The following is an 18,133-nucleotide window of genomic DNA, read 5'->3' on the forward strand; positions in this document are numbered from 1 at the left end:
GCCCGTTTGGAATCGCCTGCTGCCAGCCTACTTCTTGCGGAACCCGCTCCGCGGGTCCCGCTGCGTGAGGAGTGTTGACCGCAGCGCCTTGAAGGGGACACCGAGGGAAGTACTTGCACGGGGCTGCGAGCGAGTGCGTGAGCTCCTTGGGACTGCATTTCCCAGGAGCACCCGCCAGCCCTGATCAGCTACACCTGGGCCGCTCTCCCCGACCCCTCCTACCCCTTCCACCTATTGTGTTCATACTCCTTATTAAGCCACAAGTACTCCTGCAGCGCGGGAGAGCGCGCGGGAGAAGCCCGGGACAAGGGCGGGACCGTCTGTGGCCGTCCGGGGCCGAAGGAGGCCGGGCTGGGCCACCCCCCTTACCAGTGACATATAGTATCGCCTCCAGTAAGTGGCTTAGAAAAGTTGGATTTGTTTAGTGTTTAACATGGCAACGTCTACATCAACAAACTCTGTAAATAGCCATCAAATAACTCCTCCTGTAGAGTCTGGTCCACTGGCAATTGGCCCCTTAGATAAATTTTTCTTTAATCGTTCTCTGGTAATAGACAAAGAGTTGACCTTGGCAGAGAAGCGCGCAGAGCGTAGGCTGTCAATCGAAATACTTAAGAATTCAACGGATAAGTTTTCAAATCTAGCTTACCCCACCCTGGTAACTCCTCTGTCATCAGTGAACCTGCCAGTTGTAAACGACCATTTTGAGGTCCAGGCCCAAAAACCAAACAAGGATGTTGTGATAGAACTAAATAATCCTTGTGGCGGCAAAATCCTACCAGCACCGCTCACGGATTCTGGCGCCCAGGTTACATTGGCCCAACCCAAAATCGGGTCCAAACGGAAACGACCAGCATCTGTAAGAAAATGTAAAAGGGTGGTCAAACCCCCTCAAAAACTCAGGAAGTTACATAAACTCGTGAACACAGGAGAGGTAGCTACTAACGAAACTCAAAGCACAGTAAGTGTTACACCTACTAATCTTGTCTCCTTGAACAGCCAGGACGGAGATGACAATCCTTGTACCGACTCCACTGTACCATGTAAAGATAAGGAGCAATCACTTGTAATTGTTCTCCCTGAACTGGAAAAATTGTTTAGATCACTACTCACCCCCATTGAGGATAGAATTGCAAAGCTTGTAGATAGGCTAAACCATTTTGAACAGACTACCTTAGACAATTTTTATTCCACAAAATCACTGATTAAAGCGAATAGGGTGGAAGTAAGCACAAACTCTCAGGTCCTAAACAACCCTGTTATTCAGGATAAGGGAAGAAATCCCCGAAATAGCTCTCCTTTACCTCCCAAACTGAGCAAACCTACAGTTAAAGCCATTACAAAATCCTCAGACAGAACAGAGAGAGCAAACGTTGGCCCTGATTTACCTCAGTCGACCATAATACACCCTACACAGCCCATAATCCCCCCGACACAAAATCCACCAATCGCAACGAGTGCTGAGGCTACAGTGCGTCACCAAGCGGCAATAGAACCAACAAACGCAAACGTAACTAATAGCACGCAGAAAGCTCAGAATATTCCGGTGGGAGGGAATAGGGCTAACACAGGTTTGTTGGTAGGTAAAATTTCAGTACCGTCCCAAATAAATAACAAACAACAGGCGCTGAAGCCTGTCCCCCAATATGTCCCCCAAGTTCCCAAATCTATCCCACCGCCCGTGGCAAAACAACTCTACAGAAAACCACCAATTAATCTCACCCCAGACTCCTTTCCCTATGTAGCAGTTCTTATAAACGTCCCACCATTACCCCCAGGACAGAGAGAAACTTTCCAGATGCTCAAAAACAAGATCATGCACTGGCTAAAGGAAAACCGTCCTCTGCCTGGTGACATCGACGGGCTAATCATAGGGGTAAGGAGAATAGATTGGATGGGATATACATCGAAAACCTTGGGTGGGGATTGCATTGTGGTCAATTTCCAAGACCCAAGGGTGGCGGGATGGATAACAAGGCAGGGATGGGGAACAAATAAGGGAGGTATCGGAATTGTAGACCTTACCTTTTTTTACCCCCGACCGACTAGTGTAACGATTAGTTTACTCAATGAACCCCTTATTCCCCCTACTGTATCATGGCCAGTCAATCCCTTACCACCTCCTCCTGTAGGTCATAATCATACCACTTACACATATTACAACCCTCATGTAGGATGGCAGGAGCCGGGATGGGGATATTGACAAACCAGTACTGACAGTTTAGGAGGGAACACTAACGAGCCAGATGGGCAATGTGATGTTCATGGTAATACAACTGTTACAAACTTATTGGTCAATTACATCGAGACGGGGGGTTTGGTCGAAGAAGGTGGTTTTAGACTGGGAACCCTAAATACAAATGCCAAGATAACATACCCAGCCAATACGACAGTGGATCCGACAGATGACCAAGAAAGGCAGACTAATTCTACTGAAAGCCCTATGTTAGCCCAAGTATTTCCATTGACTAACACCCGAGATGGGCTAGATGCTAGCATTGGTACGCTTTTATCTTGGAATGTCGCTGGGCTGGCAAGTAAATTGGATTCCCAATCCTGGGTGGATTTTATAAGTGGGTATGACATCTGTTGCTTCCAAGAAACCTGGGCTTGTGATCCCCTTTTCTGTCTTGGTTATCTGAATTATTGTATACCAGCGTCAAAAGGGGGAAGAGGGCGGCCCAAGGGAGGCTTAACTGTTTGGGTTAGACAGGACCTGCAGGTCAACATCAAAATGTTGGACCTGGGAAATTGTGATTTGCAATTATTAAGAATCTCCGTAGCAAAGGGTCAACTAATAGATTTGTACAATGTCTACGTGAGAGGTAGCAACGTAACCAATTTACCCACCATTGAGCTATTGTCAACTGCCATTGAGACCAAGTCCCAGGAAAGTGTAATGATAATTGTAGGGGACCTCAACAGGACTTTTGAACCTCTGGACTGTACAAATGACCTCTTGGAGAGCGAAGAGGACAATCTCTGGGGAGTACCACCTCTATGCCTAAAACCTGTAAGGAGATGGGCAAAAGAGATCTTATCACTGAATGGAATTTGTATGGAACATGGCTTAAGAGCACTGAACGGGAGGACACCTGGGGACAAGGAGGGCAGCTACACTTTTGACAATGGCATCAACAGGAGCCGAATTGATTACATTTTGTGCAGTCTCCAACTGTGGAAAGGGGTTGTTGACATGACAGTTAGGCCCCGGGTTGAAAGTGACCACAACCCCCTCTGTGTGACTCATAGGTGGTGGAATACTGGTGCGGGTAACCCTCTAGTGATATACGATGAAACCCCTGTTATGAGTAATGATGAACGCAGGTTAAAATGGCCCAAGGTACTGGCAAACGAGGCCACTATGACTTACATCAATAATGCTGTTGATTGTGCAATTTCCGCGATGGAAACAGCGGTTCCAGTGGTTCCAGGGGATAGTGGAATCACCGAAATCCACAATAAGTTATTCTCCCTCCTGAGACCATGCTTCTTCATTAAAAAAAGGAAAGGTAAGAAATCTAAAGAAGTGGGAAGGTGGTTTGATAGCCATTGTAGATCAGCACGATTAGCCCTGGGACAAGCCATAAGGAATAGGGACCGCGCCGCTGTGACAAAGAATAGGGAACTGTACAAGATGGCCATCTATCGTGCAAAAAAGAATTGGGATGAAGGCCACTGGGCCGAACTAAAGGAGGCCTCTGATAGTAAAGACTCCAGGGCATTCTGGAAAATCATCAAGTGGGGTAGTGGAGCCGGTCCTGCGAAGCCAGACAACAATGTAGCAGAGGAAGCTTGGGTTGATTACTTCAGACCTCAGTACGCGGAAGTTAACCATCCTGTGGCAGCTGATAGTATAACACCGGTTTATGCAACCGACGATTTGTTCTCCCTTAGAGAAGTGGAAATTGCCATTGGTTCCGCGAAATGTGGGAGGGCGCCAGGTCCAGATGGCATTCCACCTGATATTTTTAAACACGATATGACCAGATGGGCGAGATATACCCTCCTTGTAGCGAATGCCCTAGCCAAGGGGGAAGTGGTCCCAGACCTCTGGAAAGGCGCAACCATTATCCCCATCCACAAGAAGGGAGATCGTTCACTGCCTGCAAACTATAGGCCCATAAGCTTAATAGCCACCATACAGAAAGTAGTTGGGAGAATGGTAACAAACCAGCTTATGGACTGGGTTGAAGACAACAACGCCCTTTCTCCATACCAAGCGGGATTCAGGCGAGCAACCAGTACCATCGATCAGGTCTTCCGCTTTACCATATTAAGGTGGAAGACCGTTGTACTGGGAAGGGGCTGCCTGTACGTCGCGTTCGTCGACCTGCGGACGGCGTTCGACCTAGTCCCCCGGTTTAAGTTATGGTTGGTTTTGCAAAAGTTGGGGATCCCTGCTGATCTGCTAACATTAATTATGCGACTGCACGAATCCAACTTCGCTAGAGTCCAGTGGGGTGGAAGTGGAGAGACAACAGAGGATTTCCCAGTGGAAAGGGGTGTTCGACAGGGCTGTTCCATGGCCCCTTTACTTTTCTCGTTATTTATTAACGGAATCGTTGAGAGGATGCTGAAGGCTAGTGTTGATGCCCCATCGTTAGCGGACACCAGGGTTCCGATCCTGATGTTCGCTGACGACACTCTTATCTTGTCTAAGACCCCCATGGGGCTGCAACGTGCATTAAACATTTTTGATGCTTTTTGCACTGAGCATGGGCTAGAGGTAAATGTGGGAAAAACAAAACTAATGGCTTTTTCCCCCGGACGCAGGAACTACCCCAAGGTAACCTTAAACAGCAGTAGGTTAGACATTGTCAAAGAATTTACGTACCTGGGTGTACAGATCGCAGAGGGCATTGGCTGGACGCATCATGTAGATAAAGTGGTCTTAAAGCACCAGCAGCTTTCTGGTGCTTTAAGGGGGGAACACCGCAAATCCAAAACAAAACCCATAAAACCCGCATTAATAGTGTATGACGCGAAGGTTTTGGGTGCCACATTATATGGCGCGGAGCTATGGGCCTGGGATGGTTTAGCGGCTCTTCAGACTTCAGAGAACAAGTTTATGCGAGGGATTACAAGACTCCCACAGAGTACCCCCTTAACCCCACTGTTTTTGGAGTTACGTAGACGCACCATTGTAGATAGAGCCCGATTGCGCCCAGTCCTTTACTGGAGACGTCTCTGGACGACTCCAGAAATAAGACAATATGCGGAGGGTTTTCAATGGATTATCAAGGAAGATACCTTCCATAAGATAAAATGGCTAAAACATTTGAAGTCCATGTTAGTAAACTTAGGGTTTTCAAATCTTTGGAATAACCCTGAGGGAGAGATCTCCCCTAGCAAAGAAGCCCTTAAAGAACAATACTGGGATTGGGTTGGCGGTAAGATGCTGTATGACACCCGGGCCGACTCTATGACTGGTCGCTTCCTGGAGATAAAATTTTTTCCTGCCCTGGAAAATTACTGAGACAACATCACGGTACCAATGGACAGGAAACTTGTATTTCAGCTAAGATCAGGATCTATCCCCCTCAAGAAACTGACATCTGGCTGGCACAGACCCACCAATAACTTATGTCCAGCATGCGAAAATGCCGAGGAGAGCATAGGCCATTTTCTTTTCGTATGCCACGCTTATGTGAATCCGAGGAGAAAATGGCTCTCGCCGGTATGCAAAAACTTGGGGACACGAGACAGCACAGTGGCTCTAAGAATCCTACGTACAACAACTCAGGATTCGATAGTCATAGGGGTAGCTAAATACCTGGGTTGGGCATGGGCAATTAGAAGACGGTCCCTGGGGGGAAGCAGGTAACAAGGTATTCCTCTCAACAATGATTAATGTAATACTATTTGTAAATATGGTTTTTATATGCAAATGTTGTATGAGCCGTACTCTATGTTTAATGAATTTTTAATCCGTAATAATGTATTATTGTATAACTGTGTTGATCTTATGTGCTTTTATGAGAATTGTCTCGAATAAAGCTTATACAACAACATTATTTCAGGAGTGTAATAAAGTGAAAAAAACGTTTTAAAGAATTGTGCCTGAAGTTTCATAGACATTAAATGAGTAAGTGACATTTCATAGGCGTCACAGGAGACTTGAGAGGTTGCTCCCAGCTTGGTATGCCATGCCGCCAAATGTTTATCCATATCGTCAGGAAATAAAGCATTTAGCCCTGCATATATCTCCCCAATTCTCGGAGTTTTAACTGATCTCAATTTGTCTATAATATCGCAAGGCTGAAATTTAATGCGGCCGCCCATTTTCCTTGATAAGAAGTCCCTCACCTGAAGAAATTTTAAAAAATCCTGATATGTCAAGTGAAACTCTATTTTTAGTTCATCAAAAGATTTTATTCCACTGCTAGAAAAAAAACACCCAAGTCGTTTAACCCCTAATTCAGCCCATCTCTGCATATATATATCATGGAATATTTCTGGGAGATCCGCATTCTGTAATACGGGGGTATAGTATGAATATCGGCCTAAACCAAATAATTTTTTTATACTGCTCCATTCTTTAAAAGTACTAGAGATAGTCTTACATTTTATTTTTTTGAAATAATCATCATTCATATGGCGCCATAGGCAGCCAATGCTGGCGTCACCCAGAATAAGTTCTTGCCGGCTGGGTGTATTATGACCCATTGAATTCTCCATTAAGAGACTATTGCTGTACTTTAGTACTGTAGCCCAGTAGTATAATTTAAAATTCGGTAATGACCATCCCCACCTTCTCTAGGTAAAGTGATCCATCTAAGTGCTCTATGTGATTTATTGTATCCCCAAATAAAATGTGAGAACATAGTGTCAATGTTTTTAAAAATTAATGGAGAAAATTCTAGACAAATAGTTTGAAAAAAATATAAAAATTTAGGAAAGAATAGCATTTTAACCACATTGGTTCTTCCGCCAATAGTTAGATGTAGATTGTGCAGCCGAAATAGTTCTTTCTTGGTCTGGATTAATAGGGGCTGAATATTATCATCAACAATATTTTCTAATTTAGCACAAATGCTTACCCCTAAATATATTGCTTTATCAACAATCGTTCATGTATATTTTGTTATTTACAACTATCTGAGTTTTACTAGAGTTCAATTTGTAGCCGGAAATTTTACCAAAATCCTGTGCTTCTTTCTCTATATGTTTCATCGCTTCAATAGTATCACCTGTAACAATAGCAATGTCATCTGCATAGCCCAGACATTTTGTTTCTAGGTCTCGTATTTTAATAGGAGGGATTAAGGTATTAGTTTTTAATCTTTGTATAAATACATCAATATAAATGGCAAACAGAAGAGGCGAGCAAGGACATCCCAGTCTTGTACCCCTATTGATGATAAAGCTATCAGACAGGATCCCATTGATCAAGACACGGGCAGTGGGATTTATGTATAGTTGTTTTATTGCCTGTATATATTTTTCTCCGATGCCACAATTTGCCATGGCTGCCCACAGGAATTTCCAGGAGACCCTGTCGAAAGCTTTTTCTGCGTCCAATAATATAGGCGACATAGGGTCTCCTGTTACTCCTGTGTAATCAAAGAGAGAGATAACTCTTTGTATGTGATCAGTTGTAGATCTCCCGGGGATGAAACCGTGTTGTTGTTCCGAAATAATTTTATGGATGATTGGTGCCAGTCGGGTTGCTAGGATTTTAGAATACATTTTTGAATCCCCATTAATCAGAGTGATCGGGCGATAAGAGCCCATCTCTTTGATATCTTTATTTTTCTTCGGAAACACAATTATTTTAGCGGATGGATTCCCTCCCTGAAAGATATGTTGAAAAAGTAACATTAAAATAGTCCTTAATTGTGGAGCAAATTTAGTATAGAATTCAGTAGGAATTCCATCCATACCCGATGCTTTTCCCTTGGTTAAGCCTTTTATTGCCGTTAATATTTCCTCCCAAGAAATTGAACTATCTAAAAATTCCCGGTCATCGGATCTCAAGCGTTCGGGGATTGACAGATCCAGATATGTTCTAGGGTCACCGCTATCATTGGCATCTTCGTGGTATAATTTCCTATAAAACTTCTGAAAAGCCATTCTTATTTCAGCGGGTTCAGATCTTAGACCCAAGTCTGGATCTCTAATTTCTTTAATTAATGCAGATGAGATTTCTTCTCGAGTTCTAACGGCTAGTTGGTGTCCCACTGTTTCACTAAACTCGTAAATGTTTTCCATATTGGCACTAGCCCGAGCGATAGCTTTTCCAACTAGTATTTCGGAAATATAATTCTTTGCTACTGTCACTTTGCCCATCTCATTATCTGTCGCCCTGCCTTCCTGTATAGCTTTAGTTAGCTCCTCTTCAGCTCTTCGTAAATCTTGTTCTAACGATACCATATTTTGTTTTTCAATTTTGTTATGTTTAAAAGAGAACTTCATAGTTTCGCCCCTAACACAAGCCTTCAATGTATCCCATACTATGTCAATTGTAGTAGATCCAACATTGTCTTGTAAAAAGACCGGGATCCATGCACTCATTTGTTGGCAATATGCGTCATTATAAAGTAGCGCCCTTTCAAATGTCCATGTATTGATACTAGATCTCTTTGGAATATTCGTAAGGCTAAGCATTAAAGGATTGTGATCTGAAAGAACTCTAGGCAATCTATCAATTTGATAAGCTGATCTCATAGAGCTCTTTGTTAATGTATTCTTGCAAGAGAATTTGCGGGTATATACTATAGTCTGTCCTTAATTTTTTATCCTTTGCTGTCTTATTGAAATCTTGACAATGGCTTGTCATTCTGATTCCATGTTACATTTGCTCAAATTATTTTGGTTTCTTTGCCTACTATGGATTCCTAATGTTTCTTTTCAAATCAATCAGTCACATCAACCTTGATTTCTTCTTACTCTATTGTTCCCTTTTTCCACTGTTCTCTTTGTCCATGAATACATTATTTCCTTTCACATAGTTTTTTGTTCATGTATGTCCCTGCTATAGCAAGTAACATTCTTGCTGGCATTTCATTGCTCAGTATCACTAAACATATACCAATAGACATATGTCTCAGTCGCTTTAGAATAGTGGTTGTAGAGCTGTCCTGGATGGGTGAATTTTTGTAAGAAACCCCACCCTATTTTGAAGTCCTTGATTCTGACTCTATTCAATCCCAATATTTTGTTCCCAACAATCCAGTGTCCAAATACAATCTTAAGGACTCCTTTCTAAAACACCCAACTCACATGTTAGACATATCCTGCCTTTACACAGATTTAAGGCCTTGTATACATACTTTTGTACCAAGAACTGATTCTTTACGGCCGACAGAGAGGTCTCACCTGAAACAAATAGTTTTTTCTCCCTTGAATGTGGGCATATGGGGCCTGGAAGACATGTTTGGTCCCAACCATGGGAAAATGTTAAGGAGTTATCCTTTGGCCCATTCCACAGATATGGATGTGCCTCCAAGAAAGGTGCGGCAATGAGTTTTGCAGGTCCTTTTGTCACCCAAGTCTCATAGTCAGCACTCAAGCTCATGATTTCTTTTTAGTGCTCCTGAGATACAATAGGAGGGGCTGTAACTGACAGTGACTGATACCTCGTCACATCACATTGTAACAGTAACTTGCATTGGGCATAGTCCCTTTAGTGTTCCTTTTCTGTTGGGGCTGGCTACAGTCTCTTGTTGTTCCTTAACTAATCTGGTATTTTGTGGTGTTGCCGTCTTACAGTTATGTGATAGATGGCTTGTAGTTAGGGTTGCCACCAATCTTTGAAAAATGCCAGCCGTTTGTTTATGTTTTGTTGTTCTGGAACAGCCTGAAGTGGGTGGGTGAGCAGAATCTCTATAAAATTACCAGGATTCATTTGCAACATGGCAATTACCCTTCTGTTTGAATAATAATTTATCTGAAACAATTTAGACAGCTCATATATGCTTGTTAAGTGGTGTTTGCTATTTTAGGTTTATGTATCAGGAAGGACAAAATACTGAATATGCCTGCTTTTCGCAATATTTAATCAGCCTGGACTTAAAAATACAGGCCAGGTTGGTAAACCACATTTAGGTGGCAACCCTACTTGTTGTCTCCATTGGATTACCTATCACGTTGCAGCCTCCGGTATGTTTTTGACTTCAACATTTGCAGTTTGGATGGATAATAGGGGCAACCATTCTCAGACAACACCTTGCTTCTTCCTGAATAAACAAGATTGAAGGCTGATTGAAGCAGGGTTTAGATGCCAAAAACATGATGACCACAGCCTTCAAGACAAAATGAGTACAGCACCTGGACATAATAACAAGCTAAAGCTCTCCAAGTACAACATTTCTTTAGCAAAGTCATATAGCAAATAAAACAAGAAATTCTAAAAATGTGCAGATATGATGATATAAAAGAACAAGAGACCTTCAGGAAAGATAGGAATGCAGTGGAAGGTGCGGCCATTGTAACAAGTTCACAAATCATTGCTACGTGCTGTTGTCTTACGTACCATAACCTGTATAGTGGTAATAAGACGAGCTCAATAACACAGAGGTAGAGTAGACATCTTAGAATGGTTTCTTACTTCAAGAATAGAAAAGCTTCAAATTGGTTTGTGTGAGAATGTGAATTATTATGTGGTGTGTTTGTGCATTCTTACCATTTAAAAATGACAAAATTCGGTATTAGGTCCAGTCACGTTCAATTTTAAAGCCTTAGCTTAGTCCTAGATAGCTGTGCCACAGATCAGTCAGGCTTTATCAAAGAAACAAGTGTAAGGAATTATGAGGTACAAAACAGTAAAATAAGAAGAAAACACAACATTATTAAAAAAAACGCCAATTTATAAAAAAAAGGGTATATTTTTATCTTTCAATAGAAACCTGAATGACAAAAGTCTACTGGAGGGATCTGGATTTATGTTTTTTTAGATAAAATTATAAATCACTGTGCAATACATCATTGTAATCATACACAATATCTTTTTATGGTCAGCCAAGATAAGCATGTTGAAAACAGCTATCTAGGCACTCTTAAGAGCCAGTCAAAGGGACCAAACATGTCCAGGGGGACAGTTATCTGTAGCTTTTAGCAGTCTCCAGCTGATGTACAAATCCTATTGCAGGACTGCTATTGAAGTGAATGGAGTGGTCCTGACGCAGGGGTTACAAGGATGCAAGATGCAAAAGATGCTGGCTGGTGGGAAGGGCCGTCCTATGGCCACCTCTTGGTCCTCGAGTTTGGGAGGTCGTCATTGACCTCAGGAGTCGGTTTCCAATGGGGTCCAGGCAAAGCCCAGCACAGGTCCGGTTCCGAATGGTTAAATGGTCTCCAGTTACAGCAACCAGTGGTTTCCTCTAGTTGGTGATAATGTTTTTGCAGGGCAATAAACTGCACTCTTACAGCCTTCACATCCAGCGAACTTAGGGTCACCTCGTGAGGGTCATGAATCGATCTCCCAGGCTGTACCTAAGGTGTCCAGCAGCAGTCTGGCTTCTTGGCGCTGGGCTGTCAAATGTGCCGGCTTCTCAGCTTTTATGGCTCTGTGGCTGTAACAGAGTCAGCCAACTTACTCTTGGAGTCACTCCTTCTGTCTGGTACTTGTGGCCAACTTTTCCCAAAGTGAGGCACCACAGGCACAGACATCTCTTTGCCAATCCTCAGGTGCCATAGTCCAGTCTTTGGTGCATCTTCTCTTTGCTGGGCAGAGAAGGCAGCAGGGCAGTCCTTCTTCAGTCCTCTTTCTGAGACAGTAACGATCCTACGAGCCTAGGGGGTGGTGGTGTCTAACTAGCCAATGGGCTACAAGGATCCCTCCAGCCTGATGGCTGCTTCCTGTGACGTGTGGCATCTAGCTATACCAGTCTGCCATTTGGGTGCACACACACCCTGGCCATCCTGCGAGGAGGAGATCACACATATTCCCTTGGCAGGTCCTGTGTTCCTCTTCCTGAGAGTTGTTCTCATCTCTTCCAGGAGGGCAGAAGGCTGTTTTGATGACAGTTGCTGTGTGAAACAGAAACTAGTCACTAGAAAGCTTTGGGTAATAACCTGGCAACTGTGCAAGGTTTCCATTTGACAAATAGCTACATTAAATTGGACTTGGACAACTAGTTGGGCTTAATGTAACTATTCTTTTGATACCTTTCAGCATCATATTTAGAAAGTCCAATTTTGAAGTGAGCACTGCTGAGTTGTCAGCATGCAACTCCATACTCACCAAAGGGCTGCCAGCCTTACCAGAGTAAAAATGACAATGAGAGGTTTGTATTGTCAAGCCATGTAAAGTTGCTTGTAACGCCTACCTTAGAGGTGACTTATAAATATTGAAAAGGAAGGCCTGGGCTTTTCAAAGGGATGAATTTGCAAAGTGGAGTTAGCAGTTAACGAAAAACTCTACCAGTCTACAGTGGCAGCCTGGGAGCTGTGCTTTGCTTTGTCAAACTTGTGGAGACACAAAAAGAGCTTCAGTCCATGAGAGACACTTAATTTACAGTACCTGAATACACCTGGTATTATATACTAGGGACTTGTAAGTAAGCTAACTTATGCCACTTGGGGGCAAGACAATTAGGCATATATTTTTTAAGTGTCAGAGCACTAGCACTGGAGCTTGGTTGGTAGGTCTCAGTTCACACAAGCAGCATCAGTCAAAATGTTTTGGGGATGATATTGCAAAAAGAGGCATTTCCTTACAGCTTGGTAAATCATGCAGTAAACAAATCTCCCCACAAGGTATCAACTGGAATGAAGGTGGGTGTCCTAGTTTTAATGGGAGTTTTGTGTTATATAATGGCATGGCGTTGTGGCTGTAATTCCATACAAACTGTCAGAGATTCCAAGACCAGTTTATGCAACCTCCACATCTCCTCCAAGTTTTCCCCACCTTCCTGCATCAAAAGAGGTCCAAAAACTGACCAGGCCTTTTGATGCTGAATGAAGGTGCTAAGCAGGAGACAGGGCATGGGGAATAAGAGCGTGCAGCTCCTCCTTTGAAAGGTAGGGGTCATGCACCATTAAATGTACCGCCATGTGTGGCCCAGCTGACACTTTTAGAAGCTGAAGCACAGTCAAGCCTGCCAAGGAGAGACAGTGAAGCAAGAGAGGGGGAAATGCAGAGTCCGGGTGGTTGACACTATGCTTTCCACTCTCAAGATGACAGAGTGACAGAGGAAGCAGTAACTGGCCACATTTAACATTACCTTGCATGTATGCCAAATACTTAAATACCTTGATTAGTAATTGCTTGTACTCTCTGTACCTGTCACTTCTGTTTGATAGATGTGCATTTGCCTTTGCAGGCTACTTGTTTATTTGTCGAGGTAATATATATGGAGGATGTAGACAATGACCATCTTTAGTGTGATTCTACCCAATATCTGTCCTATCTGTTTTGCTTGCATTAGAATTATTTGCACTTTACGCCTCTACGTAGGAGTAAAGTGCCTATGCTTGCCATTTAAACATGGTTAAATTCACTTATCCCTGATTGACATATCTAATTTACTTATTTGTACCTAGTATGTGATGTAGAAAATGCACCCAGAACCAGGAATTTAAATGCCACATGTGGACTGCAGAAACTATTGGACAGATAAAACATGGGTTAAGGCCTTCCATTTGTATCCTGCCCAGGGCAGCCTAAAAACATGCAAAATACCCCTCTTTTGACAGATGAAAATATGTTAAATAGCCAATCGCTATTAGGAAAAATTACTTCATTCACCCAATGGGCCAAATGGCCCATAGGTGTGAATGGTTTTGCATTAGCTAATTTGTGATTACCTAATTGGTAATTGCAAATTAGCCATTTCAAAGACAAGGGTGCCCAGGGGCCTAAGGCCACCTGAAGCACCCCAAAAACAGAAAATGTGCACATTTAAAGCACACACATGCCCTAGGGGCATGTGTGCACTACATGGCACTTTGAAAAATGTTATTTTGTGCATTTTCCAAAGTTTGCACATGGTTACCATCAACTTGAAGTTGATGATAATAACTTTTCCTAAATGCACAATTCGCATTTATGAAAGGCTTCTTACATGTGCATTAGGGATTCGCAAATTGGAGATTCCCTATTTGCATTTGCAACTTAGGTAATATGGGAAAGGCCATTTTGCATTCGCAAATGGCCGAATTGTGCGATTTGCACCGTTTGTGAACGCAAAATAGTTTGATACATCTGGCCCATTGTCCCTTAACAGGTTACCCCATTGATACTTCAGAGGCCATTAGGGTTCACAGCCAGAAGAACAATGGGGATGCAAACTGACATGGCCACACAAAGACCCATACACTCAACACTGCCTACCCTTGGTCGCTGTTCAGCCGTCAAGGATGAGGGAAGTTCGAACCGTGTTTCGAACCCCAAACCTGGTATATCTCAGGGATTAAAATGACTATGATAACAGCAACTCAAGAGGATGCCAACATTGCAATATGTCCCACTTCAAGAGAATCTCAGCACAAGCAGCGGAACAGACTTTGCCAGCCACAGAGAGGTGTTGTCTATGCCTCCATTGCCCCAGGTCGAAAGGTTTGCAGCCTAACCTAACAGAACCTGGACAAGGCACCCTACATCAAAAGAAAGGATTATAACAACTCAACTGAACTGTACATAGAGTCAAATTTGAAATTCGAGGCTGGATTATGCTAATCCATGAGCCGGTGAGCATCCATTTGTTGAACCCAATCTAACACCATCTCAACGGTACAAGAATTATGACCAGTAAGGGAAAGGGTGCCTCATCAAACTGGCTCTCCAATTCCAGAGGCAGCTATGGTGGCTGTTGCTGTTCATCAAGACATTTTTTTTGTTTTTTATTTCTCTGTTCTCTGAGAATATTTTGTTTTGATCTAAATAGTGTCCTTGGAGAAGCTGGGCCATACCACTCCTGTTCAAACAACAAACTTGGTCTCTCCCAAGTTGTCCATAGACAAGGTACTGCACCACACTTGTGAAGGAGTACACTGTCTGACAAACTCTAAATCAGATCCTAAGTTATTCAATTAGGTGTATAAATGTCTTGACGGCTGATTCATTTGTGAAAACGCCACGGTGTAATACAGCAAAACTTACCTTTGCTCAGTTGTTTTGTGTCTATTATGAAAATCAAGAAAGGATTTGGGACGATTCAGATGAGGAGGAAGCAACTTTGTATTAAAAACACATCAGAGTGCAAGACACGTGGTTTATGAAATATCTGAAGCATTGTCGCATATTAATAGAAGCACAAGCAGAGTGTCTGTTACTTACATATTCACGGACATTGTCATGTACCTCCAAAACACGCTACTGTCAGGTCTCTCTGTATTTCCAGAAATTTCTAGAACTAGTGAACTGGCGCTGGGATCCGCTTTGTCACTGTTGGCATTCTCAAAGTGTTTGTTCAGAACACGTTTTGATGACTCTGATAAACAAATCATGATCTAGTTAGTTACACAATTACCAGTGATAGTAATAAAACTGCGTCTCAACAATGTTTGGGAGCTTGCAAAATCCCTTAATGGGTTCTGCACATGCAGCAGAGAACTATGCTTGACGTGTTGGTCACAAGATCTGATCCTGGCTTGGCACTTCATCCTCCCCAGGTTCATAAAAGCAGTGCAAAAGAAATGGACAATAATAAAATATGAAAGTCAAGTGCCAAGAAGCAATTCAGTGTATGCTATGTCCTACACAAATAGCCAATATTTTTTGAATTCCCGCTTCAGTTCTGACCATGTGGGATGGTCCGGAAGTTGCCCTTTGACCCATCAGTGGTTGAAAATACTACATACGTGATATATCAGATGTCAGCTACAATTTAATGGAATAATAGAATTGCAAACGTTAATGTTTGCTAGTTTGTGTATGAATGTTCAGTATTATTTGAACGGTCAGTTTCATTGCCCTAATTTGCGTCTCTGATGTGTTTTGTTGTTGTTTGTTCTCTGCACACTCTACCTTGACCCCAGTGCCTCCTTTGTTGTCAGTTCTTAAATACAGTACTGACTCAAGCAAGGTTAACAGTGGGTTTTATGAATAAGAGCAATTCATTCCCACGAGCCACTCATTCAGAAATGCTACTGTTTGATCAAAGTATTTGACCGATAAATTTAGTTTCCATGTAAACATTTTTATGACAATTGTACTCCCCCAAAATGTGTTCTTTTTATTACCATTTTTATGAAACCTGTCAAGGTCCCTAACTGGATTAATAGTGCCATATTTCCTGTATTCATAAATGTGTTTTTTACATCAGAATGCACTGTGCAGATTGTTACTTGATAACGTACCATTTAAATTGTGTGCTATCTCCTCTTTCCCATACAATCTGTGTGTCAGGGTGTAGGATATATTGCATGACATTTCCTTTTCTCATTTAATCTTTGCTATGAGAGGGAGAATGGTAATGAAAATGCATCAAGCCTTAAACCTCTGTGACAACTCATTCTCAGGGCTAGATTGCTAGATGATGAAGAGGCTTCCAAAACATATCCATTTGTGTTGCTGAAATGATAGCTTTCCCAACACAATGCATGAAGAATGCTTCTTTCCAACAAAGATGAGCCATTGGACTAAAGTTGAGCCTGCAAATGAAATAAAACAAGCTATGTGATCACTCACACATGCCACGACAGTTCTTCGGAAATCAAGGGCACAGTCCACCAGACGTGGCTAATCAAATATGAGAAGAGGAACACCCAAATTTCATTTAAAAAGTACATTTTACAGCTTGTTCCTGTGTAAAAGAAAGGCTGTTTTAAATCCGCCTTATTCTCCTTTAGAAAGTGCTGCATGTTTTGAGAAACTGGACAAATTATTCATGTGTTATATGGATTTTGATTCTCATTGACCCGATTATGAACTTGCAGGTAGCTGTGCAGAGCAGTAAAATATTCAGGGGCTCATTTATGAGCCCCTGCGTCACTTTTGCGCCACCGGTGCGTCACTTTTTGTGACGCACCAGTGGCGTAAAACATGCGCCATGATGCACCATATTTACAAAGTGACGCATCTACCTAGATGCGTCACTTTGTAAACCCCTGCGCTACATTATACCTGCGTCAGGTATAATGTATGCAGGGTGGGCGTTCCCACGTAAGTAAGCATCGTAGAAGTGACGCAGTGAAATATACGAGATTTCACTGCGCCACTTCTAGGGTGCAAATGCGTCAATATCTTGCGCCTGCCTCACAGAAGGCGTAAGACTGACGCAGGCCCTTTCACATGGGGCTTGCCCCATGTGAAAGGACACATTGCTGGAGTTGCGTCACTTTTGTGACACACTCCAGCAATGCGTCACTTTTGCGCCTACAGATACGTCAGAAATACTGACGTATCTGTGACTCCTTGCGACATGATGCGTCATACTGTAAATATGACGCATCATTGGAGTCGCAGGGAGGGCGCAGTGAAAAGTGACGCATCACTGTTTTCACGCAGTGATGCATCACTTTTCATAAATGAGGCCCTCAGTATTTATTTACCGGGGAGTTTTTCACACACACAAAAGATAATCCTGTGATAATTACCTGAAGATGTTGCGGTAAAAAAAGCTAGGAGCTAGACGAGTTTTTCCCAGTTATTTCTGACAATCCTCTGGATGCTTTTTGTTGCCAGACAGATGTAATAAAATAACCAACAGAAACCATGCTTGTGAGCTTAATGCTAAATTTAATTTTATGCATAAAACACCTTTTGCACAGGTCTTCAGAATTCTGAGGCCGATTCACAGAAGTAATCTGAGACAAAATCCTAAACTTACTATTTTTGGTATTCACAGAAGGCATTTAGTAGTAATAAAGTTAGGATGGTGTCTTAGGTTTGACTTAAGACAGACTTAAGGCAAACTTAAGAAAAACTTAAGACAAATTTAGGACAGACTTAAGACAGACTTAAGACAAAATCCTAACTTTACTACTACTAAATGCCTTCTGTGAATACCAAAAGTAGTAAGCTTAGGATTTTGTCTCAGATTACTTCTGTGAATCGGGCCCCTTGAAACCAGACGATTGTTCTGCATTGCATAATTACCAGGTGCTATAAGTACCGCACTCCTGCATTTTCCCCAGGCCAGTTTCTGCAAGTCACACCTTCCAATATTTACTGAGGAAAATCCCTGGTAAAAAACAAGATATGTGAAATTCAGAGTGGTATGCAATGAAATCTCATTGTTATGCC

Source organism: Triturus cristatus, chromosome 8 (assembly GCF_964204655.1).
Source record: "Triturus cristatus chromosome 8, aTriCri1.1, whole genome shotgun sequence".
Taxonomy (NCBI): domain Eukaryota; kingdom Metazoa; phylum Chordata; class Amphibia; order Caudata; family Salamandridae; genus Triturus; species Triturus cristatus.